Source organism: Mustelus asterias, chromosome 3 (assembly GCF_964213995.1).
Source record: "Mustelus asterias chromosome 3, sMusAst1.hap1.1, whole genome shotgun sequence".
NCBI lineage: Eukaryota > Metazoa > Chordata > Chondrichthyes > Carcharhiniformes > Triakidae > Mustelus > Mustelus asterias.
The window spans coordinates 143,084,048-143,099,852 of record NC_135803.1 but is presented as its reverse complement, the minus strand read 5'-3'; the positions used below and the strand labels follow the sequence as shown (position 1 = coordinate 143,099,852).

Genomic DNA, 15,805 nt, shown 5'->3' with positions numbered 1-15,805 from the left:
CTCCAAGGGGCGGCATGGTGGCACAGTGGTAAGCACTGCTGCCTCACAGCGCCAGGGACCCGACTTCAATTCCGGCCTTGGGTCACTGTCTGTGTGGGGTCCGCACATTCTCCCAGTGTCTGCATGGGTTTCCTCTGGGTGCTCTGGTTTCCTCCCACAGTCCAAAGATGTGCAGGTTATGGCCATGCTAAATCGTCCCTTAGTGTTTCAGGTTGGGGGGATTTGCAGGGGTTACAGGCTCTGGGTGGGATACTCTGTTGGAGACTCGGTGCAGACTCAATGGGCCGAATGGCCTGATTCTGCACTGTCGGGATTCTATGATTCTAAGTATTTCACAGAAGCTTTATGAACAAAATGCGACTCCAAACCACATATGGAGGTGAACAGTGGCATTCTCCGCGGCGTTTTTCTCGGCTGCAGGAGATGGCGTGCCGCTGGCGAGATCGTCTGGTGTACAAGTGTGGGGGCAGGAAGAGAAGCCATTGCACGTGATACTCTGGCCATGATTAGAATCATAGAAACCCTACAGGGCCATTTGGCCCATTGGGCCTACACTGACAACAGTCCCACCCAGGCCCAATCCCCATAACCCCACGTATTTACCCTGGAAATCCCCCTGACACTAAGGGGCAATTTAGCATGGCCAATCCACCTAACCCGCACATCTTTGGAGTGTGGGAGGAAACCAGAGCACCCGGAGGAAACCCACACAGACACTGGGAGAATGTGCAAACTCCACACAGACAGTTACCCAAGGCCAGAATTGAACCTGGGTCCCTGGCACTGTGAGGCAGCAGTGCTAACCACTATGCCACCTGATTAGATAGATAAGATGATGAGAGCAGTGTCATCCGGCTGAATGACGACAGATGGCATCACAGGGAGGATATCAAACGGTGGAGACAGTTCAAGAAGGATGAGGAGGAATAGTTTACCTTAGTCACAGTCACTTAGGATGTCATTAATGCCAAATGGATTACATTCTAGATTGTGGGGCCAAACTCCTACGCTTCAAGGCACTAATGGTGGGGGTGCAAGGAGAGTGGGGTAGAGAGGATAACTCAGTGTTCACTCGTAGATGAAGCTTGCCATAAACAAAAACATCAGGGCGGCACGGTAGCACAGTGGTTAGCACTGCTGCTTCACAGCTCCAGGGACCTGGGTTCGATTCCCGGCTTGGGTCACTGTCTGTGTGGAGTTTGCACATTCTCCTCGTGTCTGCGTGGGTTTCCTCCGGGTGCTCCGGTTTCCTCCCACAGTCCAAAGATGTGCGGGTGAGGCTGATTGGCCATGCTAAAATTGCCCTTAGTGTCTTGAGATGCGTAGGTTAAAGGGATTAGTGGGTAAAATATATAGGGGTAGGGCCTGGGTGGGATTGTGGTCGGTGCAGACTTGATGGGCCGAATGGCCTCTTTCTGTGCTGTAGGGTTTCTATGATTTCTTCTTCTTCTATGATCTGGACCTCCAAAATGGTGGCTGTCTGTTCAAACAGCTATGAAGGCTGCACGGTGGCACAGTGGTTAGCACTGCTGCCTCACAGCACCAGTGACCTGGATTCAATTCCCGGCTCGGGTCAGTGTCTGTGTGGAGCCTGCACATTCTCCCCAGGTCTTCATGGGTTTCCTCCGTAAGAAGTTTAACAACACCAGGTTAAAGTCCCAACAGGTTTATTTGTTAACAAAAGCCACACAAGCTTTTGGAGCCCCAAGCCCCTTCTTCAGGTGAGTGCAAGGTAAACTCACCTGAAGAAGGGGCTGTAGGCTCCGAAAGCTTGTGTGGCTTTTGCTACCAAATAAACCTGTTGGGACTTTAACCTGGTGTTGTTAAACTTCTTACTGTGTTTACCCCAGTCCAACACCGGCATCTCCACATCATGGGTTTCCTCCCACAGTCCTAAGATGTGCGGGTTAGTTTGATTGGCCACGCTAAATTGCACCTCAGTGTTAGGGGGCGGGGGTGTGGGGATAAGGCCTGGGTGGGATTGTGGTCGGTGCAGACGCGATGGGCCGAATGGCCTCCTTCGGCACTGTAGGAATTCTACGATTTAGCTCGACAGACTTCATTTTTGCAAGGTAAACTCGGTTTCCAATTGCCCCGGCTGTGCTCCCTACTGTCGACTTGCAGTCCTGGTACCCAAACATCCTGTTGTACGAGACAGCAACATATGCCTGGCAATTACAGGCAGGGCCTGCTGGCTCCCGTGCCATCTGCGGCGATGGAGCCGGCTGGCACTGCCAGCTCATCTGAGCAGCGAAGCCCAGGACCTGGGGGTGTGGGGGGTAGTGGCGGGTGGTTAACTCATAGGAATAATCACATCCATAACGACTCAGGCTGATCTCTGGCTCCGCATCAAGTCAGCCCTGCAATTACACAGCCGGGACTGCAGATTACTGCTCCTCATGGCTGGGCTGATCTGCAATTTGCGGTGTTAATTATAGCAGTTATCCCTCAGCTGGGGAGGGGGGGAAGGGAGGGGGGGGGGGGGGGGGTGGATAAAGGCTGCAAATAAAAGTGTAGCTGTTCCCACGCTGCCGCAGGCATTTCAGAGTCTACAAACTGCTCGCTATATAAACCCAAGGTCACATTCTACACCAAGCAGAAGGGAATTCCAGCTACTAACTCGAATGGAATTTTCCGGAACAAGTGTTAAGAGCAGATTATACAAATCAGCATAATGAAATGAACATTTTCATGCAGTAAGCAGTTCCAAGATTAAAGAGCCTCGATGCCAGCGATCGAGACTCAAATGCTTTGCTTCCCAACTTTGGCAATCTTCCCTCGGGGAATTGTGTGAAGTAGTGGAAGGAGTCAAGGGGGTGGGGGGTGTTTAACATCGCCTGACAGGCCGCACCATCTTCATACCAGCTATGGGGTTGGCTTGCCCTGTACGACACAAGGGTTTAGTTCTGCATCGACCACCCACGTCATTTGAGATGGGCACCCGCACCCGTCAGACCCGGGCATCCGGATTGCACAGTGGTTAGCACTACTGCCTCACAGCGCCACAGGGACCAGGGTTCGATTCCCGGCTCGGGTCACTATCTGTACGGAGTCTGCACATTCTCCCCGTGTCTGCGTGGGTTTCCCCCGGGTGCTCCGGTTTCCTCCCAAAGTCTGAAAGATGTGCTGGCTGGGTGCATTGGCCATGCTAAATTTTCCCTCAGTGTAACCGAACAGGTACCAGAATGTGGTGACAAGGAGATTTTCACAGTGACTTCATTGCAGTATTAATGTAAGCCTACTTGCGACACTAATGCTATTTCTCTCTCCACAGATGCTGTCTGACCTGCTGAGTATTTCCAGTATTTTGTTTATACAACATCTTTCCAGTTTTGCGGGTAACTTATTTCTATTTCTCTCGCTCTGTTCCTGATGCTCCATCCCCACTTCTGCGCTTCCCTCACTATCGCTGGGTCAAAACCCTGGGACTCTCTTCCTAACAACACCCGTGTATTCTACAGCACACGGACTGCACAGTTCAGGAAGGCAGCTCACCGTCACCATCTGAAGTGCCATAAATCTGGCCTAGCCATTGACGCTCACGTCCCATGAATGAATTTAAAAACGTGATCCATTCCTTTGCCACTAACACATCAGGTACCCACTTTTTAAAATGGCTGGCCATACAGCTGGTGCAGCCAGATTCTGAAAACCAAATGTGTCCGTTGGACAGCCTGTTTTAAAATTAAAATGAGCGGTTCCCAAACTGTGGGTCACGACCCCAGCAGAGACAACGAATGGCATCGCGAGCTCACCCTGCTTTGAGAATGCGGTCTACCCTAGCACTGTGGCCAAGTCCTGTTCCTCTCTCACTCTCATCTCCCTCCCTCCCCACCTCCCTCTTTCTCACTCTCTTGGTAATGGAACCCAGCCCAGGGCTGCTTCAGTGAGAATTCTGTCACTGGGGGTCTAAGAGGAGCTTGGCTGGAAGATCAAGTCACATGTTATGTCCTAAGCCGAGACACTTCACTTCCCTCATTAAGCACGGCCCTGACCGTGAACCCAAAGGCGACACCTCTGCTACCAAGCTGCAGTCTATCTGAGCCCAACCCCATCCCCCAGCACTGCAGAATGGCCTGGGCTCCTACTTCAGTCACCTCAAGACCCTCATCCTATGTGTACACTGCTTCTTGTCCAAAGTCCATGAACTGGAGTGGCTAAGTTGAAGGAATGGACTGGTGAGTACATAAATAATGTTTTTACAAAATAATTTAAAAAGGTTTTTTCATATTTATATCAAGCAGAGAGTTGTTGCAGGCTCGATGGGTGACATGGTGGCACAATGGTTAGCACTGATGCCTCACAGCGCCAGGGACCCGGGTTCAATTCCTGGCTTGGGTCACTGACTGTGTGGAGTTTCCACGTTCTCCCCGTGTCTGCATGGGTTTCCTCCAGTTTCCTCCCATAGTCCAAAGATGTGCGGGTTAGGTGGATTGGCTATGCTAAATTGCCCCTTAGTAGCAGGGGGACTAGCAAGGGTAAATGCCAGGGTATGGGTCGGGTGGGATTGTGGTCAGTGTAGACTCGATGGGCCGAATGGCCTCCTTCTGCACTGTAAGATTCTATGATACTGGCCTCCTTCTGCCCTACGGGGATTCTATGATGATTATCTGTTAATCTACAATACACAAATGTTAATCATTATATACTGAATTTTATCATGCCGCTTTTATTCCTGTTTTGTTTTTCTTGGCCTCTGGGGGTTGTACTAATTTTCAAGTGTTAAAATGGGGTCATGTTGGAAAATAGTTTTGGGAAGTGTGGAATTAAATAGTTACAACAAATTGATCCTCCTGTTTACTTTCTGCTGAACTTTTTCGCTTTGAACAGATTGTGTCGATGATATCTCAAGGTTGGCGAGCGCCGAGCGCGAGATCTTTCAATCATCAGTCGAGATACGGTCAATAATCTACAGTGGACAGCCATTGTTGTCGTGACAACGTGGTACTGCACCCCTCCAGTGATGGCATTAAAGCTCGTTGGTTTAATTTCAGTTTTAAGTAGAAAAAGAAAGTTAATCCTAAAGCTAAATTTTTTAATAAGAGGTTCCCGGCACTTTAGAATTTCTGATGTCCATTTGCAGGATGTGGGCATCACTGGCTAGGCCAGCATTTTATTCCCTAATTGCCCTTGAAAAGGCCGAAATCATTCGGATTATTGATTGCTGAGTTTACGTCTCCCCAAATTCTCAGCCTGCTCAGTGAAATCAATTGAAGTATTCAAAAAAAGAGAGTTGGAAATGTTTGTGAGGCGGCCCGAAGTCTTCCATCATTATAAATTAGTATTGAGTTGACGGAAGAGGTGCCCATTAACAATTCTGCAATGTTATCATTGCAGCAATCAAGGGCAATCTTTCCATTGGAGACTCCGCAGCTTGTTTCCCCTCCCCCCCTCCCCCTCCACCAGAATTCATCTGGCATTTCCCAGCCTAACGTCACATCAAGCAGGACAGGTCGTAGGTCAGTCTATTGGTTACAAGGTCAGGATAATCCCTTTTGTGTCCTGTGTAGTCCCACCTACTGTTTGATCCGACATATAATAAAAAAATCACTGAGGATGAATCCGTGTCAATTTTCTATAAACTTGTGCTAAATCAGGGGATTAAATCATTTTTACATTTCCTGGATATGATCATGAGGATCTTGCTGGCAATAAACACCCTCCTCCATTACTTATAATTGGGTTTAGGAGGTTTCATTGCAAGTCCCAAGATGGCCGCCAATTAATCAGTCACACACAGTGACAAGGAGGGAAATAAATTAACTTGACGTCTTTGTGTTCTGCACATCTGACCTGAAACGTTGTGTCACCTTGGCGCAAAATAGATTCTGTTTAATATTTTTCTCCCCCTCTCTTTGGAGACCAAAGCTCAGACATTAAAGGGCCGGCGTCACTGACTGAGGAAGCTTCAGACAGATTTGGTTACCAGAGCAACCAGGGAGAGTTCACACATCTGCCCTGGGGTGAAATTCTGCACCACAGCAGGTGCTCCGACTACAGCACGATAAGGTTTTCACAGGCCCTCCTCTTCATTTTTCTTTGAATTGAAACAATTACTTTTGTTAAAAACAAAATTAAGATTTAAACTGTTGGCAACAGAAGCAACCAAAAGACACAAGTCATCCGCCAAGATCACATCTCCAAATAGATCCAACGGCATCCTCTGTTCACCAATATAATCCAACACAAACCAACTTTTTATAAGTGATTCTCCATTCAGAAATACATTTTTTAAAAAAGGAACAATTTTAGGGCTCAGATCAAAAGGCAGTTTGCATTTTTTTTGAACAGGTCATAAAGGTTTTCAGCATTGAAAGCAGGGCGGCACGGTGGCAGTGGTTAGCACTGCTGCCTCACAGCGCCAGGGACCTGGATTCAATTCCGGCCTCGGGTGACTGTCCGTGTGGAGTCTGCATGTTCTCCCCGTGTCTGCCTGGGTTTCCTCCGGCTGCTCCGGGTTCCCCCCCACACACTCAAAGCTGTGCAGGTTGGGTGGATTGGCCATGTTAAATTGTCCCTTAGTGTCCCAAGATGTGTAGGTTAGGGGGAATTAGTGGGGTAAATATGAGAGGCTACGAGGATAGGGCCTGGGTGGGCTATGTCTGAGAGTTGGTGCAGACTCACTGGGCCAGGTGGCCTCCTTCTGTACTGCAGGGATTCTACGAAACATTTGGAGCAATGCACAGTTTACAGTTCCATCATGATAGTGATTTAATTCTCTGCCTGCTGAATAAACAAGGATTCTGTTTCATTACATAGTTAGCAACCCTTATCCCTGGTACTTTAACAGGGAGTTGCTCGACTTACAGATGACCAACCAGTGAGGGAGTTTCTCCTTACACATGTAGTGTTCTCTAACTGGCTGAATGAGCAGGGAGGTTTCTATCCTTAGTTGCCAATTACACTGCTGAACAGTGAGGTTTCTTTTTAAAATTATACTGTAGCGAGCCTTATCCTGCTGAATAAGTGAGTGATACAGTTACATAATCACAGCTCTGAATCCAAACTATGCTCAGCATAAACAGGTTAAAAGTTGATCAGCTATTAAAAAGCTGTTTATATCTCCATTATTCCCAGGACGTGGGCTTCACTGGCGAGACCAACATTTAGTGCCTATCCCTAATTGCCCTTGAGAAAGTGGTGGTAAGCCGCCTTCTTGACCGCTGCAGTCCACATGGTGTAGGTACGCCCACACTGCCATTAGGGAGGGAGTTCCAGGATTTTGAACCGGCGACAGTGAAGGAATGGCGATATATTTCCAAGTCAGGATGGCGTATGACATGGAGAGGAAACTCCAGATGGTGGTGTTCCCAGGTAGCTGCTGCCCTTGTCCTTCTAGGTGCAGTGGTCACAGCCTTGGAAGGTGCTGCCTAAGGAGCCTTGGTGAGTCCCTGTAATGCATCTTGTAGATGGGACACTGAATGTTTAAGGTGGTGGATGTGGTGCCGATCAAGCGGGGCTGCTTTGTCCTGGATGGTGTTGAGCTTCTTGAGTGTTGTTGGAGCTGCACCCATCCAGGCAAGTGGGGAGTATTCCATCACACTCCTGACTTGTGCCTTGTAGATGGTGGACAGGCTTCAGGGAGTTTGGAGGGAACTTACTTGCCACAGAATTCCCAGTTTCTGAAATGTTCATGAAACTCATATGGCTTGTCCAATTAAGTTTTTGATCAATGGTAACTCACAGTGATAAAGGTGGGGCATTCGCTGGTGACACTGCCATTTAATGTCATGGGGAGATGGTTAGACGCGAGATGATCATTGCCTGGCACTTAAGTGCCACATAAACACAGTGGCTACAAGAGCAGGACAGAGACTAGGAATACTGCGGCGAGTAACTCACCTCCTGACTCCCCAAAGCCTGTCCACCATCTATAAGACACAAATCAGGAGTGTGATGGAATACTCTCCACTTGCTGGATGGGTACCGCTCCAACAACACTCAAGAAGCTCGACACCATCCAGGACAAAGCAGCCCCGCTTGAACGGCATCACATCCACAAACCTTTTCTATGTAGAGTTAGCATGATTGACACAAGTAGCGTGAAAAAACACACACACACTCCCTCACGCACACTCTCTCTTTCCTCCCCTCACATGCGCACTCTCTCTCTCTCTCTGCCCCCTCCCCCTCAAGCGCACACACTCTCTCTCACACAAGAGCGTGCCCACTTGCATGCAAAAGACTACAGAAGAACAACAAAGTAGAGACAAAAGTAAAGGATTGGTAAATCACTGATAAAATTAGAGACATGCTATCGAAGTTTTCCGTCTTGCACTCATCAGGACAGTTTGCTAGAAATGGCCAAAGTGTAACGGGGAAACAACAATCGATGCTACATGAGAGTGTTGACTGGGTGGCAGGTGGACTCTGAAACAAAAACAGAAAATGCTGGAAAATTTCATCAGGTCTGACTGCCTGTGGGGAGAGAATAAAGTCAATGTTGAGTCCAAATGACCCTTTGTCAGAGCGGAGAGCAAAGAGATCCCCACGGATACTGTCAGACCTGCCGAGATTTTCCAGCATTTTCTGTTTTTGTTTCAGATTCCAGAGTCTGCAGTATTTTGCCTTCTTCTTAGGCAGGTGGTCCCTGATAGGTGTCATGGAGAGAATGCAGCATGGAACTGTTCTATAGAGAGGTGACCGAGTGTGGGGGCCCTGGCCTCAGATACAAGTTGGGAAATTTATAGATATCAGCATCTCTTCATGATCTGACAGGCCTAATCATTTTTCAAACAGGGCGGCACGGTGGCACAGTGGTTAGCACCGCTGCCTCACAGCGACGGGGACCTGGGTTCAACTCCTGCCTCGGATCACTGTCTGTGCAGAGTTTGCACATTCTCCCCGTATCAGCGCGAGTTTCCTCTGGGTGCTCCGGTTTCCTCCCACAGTCCAAAAACGTGCGGATTAGGTGGATCGGCTATGCTAAATTGCCTCTTAGTGTCTGTGGGATTAACAAGGGTAAATACGTGGAGTTACGGGGATAGGGCCTGGGTGGGATTGTGGTCGGTTTAGGCTCGATGGGCCGAATGGCCTCCTTCTGCACTGTCGAGATTCGATGATCTTCTATTCAATTCAAGACCATTTTTAGGTGCATGACCATTAAAGAAACCACGCTGAAGGTAAATCATTTTCCATCATATTTCTCACGGAATGTCACGGTTGTCTGAAGCAGTCATTTGAGGTTGACCCAGAATTCCAGTGCTCCAAAAAAATCAGTCACTGCCCGCCACTCCCAGGCAGAGAGCTGCTTCAGCTGAAGGGCCACTGCTGTGACCGAATGAGGGAGAAGTGACAGTGCCCGGCTGTGTGCCAAAGCTCCCTCCTCCCTCATTAACATTCCCAGCTCATTCTGGGCCTTCCATTCAAAGGCCTGTGCTAAATAAAGGCATTACAAAAGAGAGAGAGAAAAAAATAAGAGGCAAAGCGACCTAAACAAACACAAGATGGCTGCCAGCACGGAGGGGCTTAGCCTTTGCGTTCGAGCCCCGTTAGGCCGGGGTTCGGGACTGGGCTCTGGGAGCAGGTTGCTGAACAAGAATGCACAAAAACACAGCCTGCAGAGTCTATTTACAATCCGTGCCCCGATGGGCCAGCATCTTTACTGAAGACACACAAGGGACTCAGCAACAGATGGTGGGGGGTGGGGCAGAATGTCCAGTTTGAGCGGATTATCCAGAAATGTCTGAAATCTGAATCAGGCATCAAAATTCTTTGTTGAGTTAGCTGAGATTTTTTTCTTCCCACTTCTGTATCTGGTGTTTGAAGTGATGAATTATGATTTTTAACACATCCACAAAACAAACTCCTTCACCATCTTGTCCCTTTGTCTGGCAAGAGGATATAACTTTCTGACGCACTGATTTTCCTGAAACACTCTCACTGCAGGGAGGGAGTTTTATTCATCTTAAATTGAAAGTCCAACTGCTTTAATAGCTGTTTACACAGCCACACGGTTCAGTTGGTGGAAGGTGCCTTTGACTACAAATTCCTCATCCGTGCTTCAGTGGTTACACTTTAAAAACGCACTTCATTGGCTGTAGGGAGCTTTAAGATGTCAAATGGTGGTCGCAAAAAGCAACGAGTATAAATACAACTCGTTCAAGTTCTTTACATCCATAGTAGAAACTGCTCGTTTAAACGCGTCCCGTTGTCATTGAAGGGCAAATCACTCCAAACCAGCTTCCTTGAGCAGGGCATATTGTTTGTACGCCTGACAGCAGAAACAATGGCTCCATTCACAACTTGGTCACAGAAGGAGACTCCCAGGAAGGCAGGGGAAATGCTTTAGCAAGGTCCTGAAAGGGCAGCACGGTGGCACAGTGGTTAGCATTGCTGCCTCACAGCGCCAGGGACCCGGGTTCGATTCCCAGCATTGGTCACTCTCTGTGCAGAGTCTGCTTGCTCTCCGTGTCTGCGTGGGTTTCCGCCGGGTGCTCCGGTTTCCTCCCACAGTCCAAAGATGTGCGCGTTAGGTGGATTAGGCCATGCTAAATTGCCCCTTAGTGTCAGAGAGGTTAGTTGGGTCACGGGGATGGGGCCTGTGTGGGATTGTTGTTGGTGCAAGTTTGATAGGCTGAACGGCCTCTTTCTGCACTGTACGGATTCTATGATTCTATCCGCGAACAAGTCAAACGCCCCTGCCAACTCTCATAAGAATCCCTGACTCGTGACCGGCCAAAATGGAGAAGGCTCATTCAGGAAGACACTGAACACATCAAGAGATTGACAGCACCTTCCAAACCCACGACCATTTCCATCTAAAAGGTCAAGGGCAGCAGATACATGGGAACGCCCCCACGTGCAAGTTCCCCTCCAAGCCACTCACCATCCTGACTTGGAAATATATCTCCGTTCCGACCGCAGTCACGGGATCAAAATCCTGGAATTCCCTCCTTAACGGCATTGTGGGTCAACCCACAGAACATGGACTGCAGCGATTCAAGAAGGCAGCTCACCACCATGGCCAGCCAGCGATGCCCATGTACCATGAATGAATAATAAAAAGAAGCAAAGTCAAGGCATCTGAGGGAGCCTTCACACCTCCAAACAACCCACCTACCCAACCCTTCAAGAACTGCCTGCCCTGTGTGTGGGAGAGTCTGCAGATCGTGCTTTGGACTCATTTGCCATCTCCGAACCGATCAAACCCGAGTGAAAGCAAATCACCCTCAATCCCGAGGCTGCCCAGGAAGAATGGCACCTTCCCACTAGTAAACGTGCTAGAGAATGCACTGGAGGGAGAGCGGAATTGTCTAACACAAGCTTACATGGACTCTTCCCATTCTGAATAAGACCACAAGATATAGGAGCAGAATTAGGTCATTCGGCCCATCGAGTCCACTCCGCCATTCGATCATGGCTGATAGGTTTCTCAATCCCTTTCTCCCTCCTTTTCCCCATAACTTTTGATCCCCATACCAATCAGTAAGGTTTACCAGGCTGATTCCGGGGATGGCAGGACTGATGTATGAGGAGAGATTGGCTAGGTTAGGATCGTTTTCACTAGAGTTCAGTTGAATGAGGGGGAATCTCAGAGACTTACAAAATTCTAACAGGACTAGACAGGGTAGATGCAGGGAGGGTGTCCCCGATGGTGGGGGAGTCCAGAACCAGGGGTCACACACACTGAGGATTCGTGGTAAACCATTTAGGATGGAGGTGAGGAGACATTTCTTCACCCAAAGAGTGGTGAGCCTGTGGAATTCATTACCACAGGAAGTAGTTGATGCCAAAACATTGAATGTATTCAAGAGGCGGCTGGATATAGCACTTGGGATCAAAGAATATGGGGAAAAAGCAGGATTAGGCTATTGAGTTGGATGATCAGCCACGATCGTGAAGAATGGTGGAGCAGGTTCGAAGGGCCAAATCATAGAAATCATAGAAACCCTACAGTGCAGAAACAGGCCATTCGGCCCATCAAGTCTGCACCAACCACAATCCCACCCAGGCCCTACTCCCATATCCCTACACATATTACCCGCTAATCCCTCTAACCTACGCATCTCCGGACACTAAGGGGCAATTTTAGCATGGCCAATCAACCTAACCCGCACATCTTTGGACTGTGGGAGGAAACCGGAGCACCCGGAGGAAACCCACGCAGACACGAGGAGAATGTGCAAACTCCACACAGACAGTGACCCAAGCCGGGAATCGAACCCAGGACCCTGGAGCTGTGAAGCAGCAGTGCTAACCACTGTGCTACCGTGGCCTCCTCCTGCTACTATCTTCTATGTTTCTATGTTTCAATCAAAAACCTATCCTTCTTTGTCTTAAATATGGGCATCACAACTTAGAGGGAAAAAAGTTGATAGGGAAATGAACGCCAATTTAAAATTTTTAACATGTACAGAGAGAGATAGGAGGATTGAAGGCTTTGAACTGGGGTACATTGTTAGATGTGGGATCATATCGCGCCATTATATGTGAGCAATTTACCAACCAGATATTCAAGTGACATTCTCCGAACTTCTCCAAACCTGGTTTACAGTTCATACTGCAGTTGAACAGAGGGATCTGGGAATACAGGTACAGAATTCCCTAAAAGTGACATCACAGGTGGATAGGGTCGTAAAGAGTGCCTTTGGTACATTGGCCTTTATAAATCGGAGTATCGAGTATAAACGTTGGAGTGTTATGGTAAGGTTATATAAGGCATCGGTGAGGCCGAATTTGGAGTATTGTGTACAGTTTTAGTCACTTAATTACAGGAAGGATGTAAATAAGGTTGAAAGAGTGCAGAGAAGGTTCACAAGGATGTTGCCGGGACTTGAGAAGCTGAGTTACAGAGAGAGATTGAATAGGTTGGGACTTTATTCCCTGAAGCGTAGAAGGTTGAGGGGAGATTTGATAGAGGTGTATAAGATTTTGAGGGGTATAGATAGAGTGAATGCAAGCAGGCTTTTTCCGCTGAGGCTAGGGGAGAAAAAAACCAGAGGGCATGGGTTAAGGGTGAAAGGAGAAAAGTTTAAAGGGAATATTAGGGGGGGCTTCTTCACGCAGAGAGTGGTGGGAGTGTGGTATGAGCTGCCGGATAAAGTGGTAAATGTGGGGTCACTTTTAACATTTAAGAAAAACTTGGACGGGTTCAGGGATGAGAGGGGTGTGGAGGAATATGGTCCAAGTGCAGGTCAGTGGGACTAGGCAAAAAATGGTTCAGCACAGACAAGAAGGGCCAAAAGGCCTGTTTCTGAGCTGTAATTTTCTATGGTTCTATGGTTCAGTCTCTCAGATCCACCACCCAGAGCCAATTTTCCAGCCGCCACATCCCAAAGCCAATTCACCTCATTACTATGAACTCAACTCTCAAAAGCCAATCATTCCATTTTCTCCTGACTATTCCAGATCTTTCCCTCTCCTGTGTGGAGTTCTCGCTTTCTCTTGTAAAGCAATGCAAGATGTTCTTCTACGCAATGGGCACTTTATCAGTGCAATTCATTGTATTTTCTGGAAGCCTCAAGGTTTTCCAACGCTGTCAGCAAAACAGAGTCAGATGAAAAGGGAAAAAAAACTGCAAACGCCAGCAAAACATCCGCATGTAGGAGAGAGAGAGAGAGAGAGGCAGCTTAATGCTTCAGATTCATGAGGTTTAATGACAGGCCCTACCTGAATCATTAACCTTGTTCTCAAGTTCCGATGCTGATTAGTTGTGCACGCACTCCCAGCATTGTGCGCTTTATAAAATAGACTAACAGATTAAAGAATAACAGGCCCAGCCCGTCCCACACATTTGATGTCTCTGTGCATTCTTCGGACACCCAGAGCCACGTCATCTCTTGGGAGAGGCCAAAGGAAAGATAGGAAAAGCCAAGCCAATAAGTGGCAATAGAACTTTGTGGGGGGCGGGGGGGGGGGGGGGGGGGGGGGGGCGGGGGCGGGGGTGGCATCAGTGTCACTTTTGACAGTGCAGTGCGCTGAAACTCCAATGATGCAGTGTGGAGCAAAAGCAACTTTGCATCCACACATAATTTCAAAGAGCAAACGGGGTTGGAAAAGCCTTCTCTAGGCCAGGAGGGCAGCGAGAGACTTTGAGTTTAGGGATAGGGATGTTTTGCTGCAATTGTATAGGTGAGGCCACATCTGGAGTATTGTGTGCAGTTTTGATGTCCTTATCTGATGGAGGATGTTCTTGCTATAAAGGGAGTACAGCAAATGTTTACCAGGCTGATTCCTGGGATGGCAGGTCTGTCATGTGAGGAGAGATTAAGTCGGTTAGGATTATATTCACTGGAGTTTAGAAGAGTGAGAGTGGATCTCATAGAAATTTATACAATTCTAACAGGGTTAGACAAGATAGATTCAGAAAGAATGTTCCCATTGGTGGGGGAGTCCAGAACTAGGGGTCACAGTTTAAGGATAAGGGGTAAACCTTTTAGAACTGAGGTGAGGAGAAATTTCTTCACCCAGAGGGTGGTGAATGTGTGGAATTCACTACCACAGAATGTAGTTGAGGCCAAAACGTGGGATTTCAAGAAGAAATTAGATGTTGCTCTTGGGGCACAAGGGATCAAGAGATATGGGAGGAAGGCTGGATCAGGATATTGAATTCGATGATCAGCCATGATCAAAATGAATGGCAGAGGAGGCTCGAAGGGCTGAATGGCGGAGGAGGCTCGATGGGCTGAATGGCCTACTTGTGCTTCTAGTTTCTATGATCAAAGATCCTTAGACAGCACCTTCCAAACCACTTCCATCCAGGAGGACAAGGGCAGCAGATACATGGGAACATCACCACCTGCAGGTTCCCCTCCAAGCCACTCACCATCCTGACTTGGAAATATATTGCGTTCCTTCACAGCTGGGTCAAAATCCTGGAATTCTCTCCCTAACAGCATTGTGGGTCACCCACAGCACATGGACTGCAGCGATCCAAGGAGCCAGCTCACCACCATCTTCTCAAAGGCAACTAGGGATGGGCAATAAATGCTGGCCAGCCAGCGACGCCCATGTCCCACCAATAAAAATAATGTTCTCGGGAGCTGCACACTTCCTAGTTCAGATCAGATTTCTAGTCACACGATCCTGACAGCATCAGTGGCCAGCAGAATTGTATTACTGTTCCTTCACTGTGGCTGGGTCAAAATGCTGGAACTCCCTCCCCAATGGGTGTGCCTACACCGCAGGGACTGCAGCAGTTCAAGGCAGCAGCTTACCATCACTTCCCTGGGGGCAATTAGGGATGGGCAATAAATGCTGGTCCAGCCAGCGACACACACACCCCATGAGCAAAGACAAATGTGCCACACAAACAGTCGCTGACTGGCATGCAGGCCCCACAGGAGCGGGGGAAAAAAAACTAAAGTGCGAACTTGATGTAGAAAAGAGGTGACAGAAGCCCGTCGGGCAGAAAGAACATGAACATAGAACATAGAACATAGAACATAGAACATTACAGCGCAGAACAGGCCCTTCGGCCCACGATGTTGCACCGACCAGTTAAAAAAAAAAACTGTGACCCTCCAACCTAAACCAATTTCTTTTCGTCCATGAACCTATCTACGGATCTCTTAAACGCCCCCAAACTAGGCGCATTTACAACTGATGCTGGCAGGGCATTCCAATCCCTCACCACCCTCTGGGTAAAGAACCTACCCCTGACATCGGTTCTATAACTACCCCCCCTCAATTTAAAGCCATGCCCCCTCGTGCTGGATTTCTCCATCAGAGGAAAAAGGCTATCACTATCCACCCTATCTAAACCTCTAATCATCTTATATGTTTCAATAAGATCCCCTCTTAGCCGCCGCCTTTCCAGCGAAAACAATCCCAAATCCCTCAGCCTCTCCTCATAGGATCTCCC

The 15,805-nt window shown here is 48.3% G+C and overlaps 1 protein-coding gene across 3 annotated transcripts in view; it reads right to left on the bottom strand.

Annotated features, from left to right (window-relative positions):
- The window catches only part of plxnb1b (plexin b1b), a 270,085-nt gene that overhangs the window by 175,164 nt on the left and 79,116 nt on the right, over window positions 1-15,805 (bottom strand). Inside the window, exon 1 of one of the 3 annotated variants that reach the window (XM_078209834.1) lies at window positions 13,612-13,666. The exons of the other annotated variants lie outside the window; for them this stretch is intronic. The gene's annotated coding sequence lies outside the window, so the exon portion shown is untranslated. Of the gene's footprint in view, window positions 1-13,611; window positions 13,667-15,805 lie in introns of those variants that run through there. 3 annotated transcript variants of the gene reach the window in all.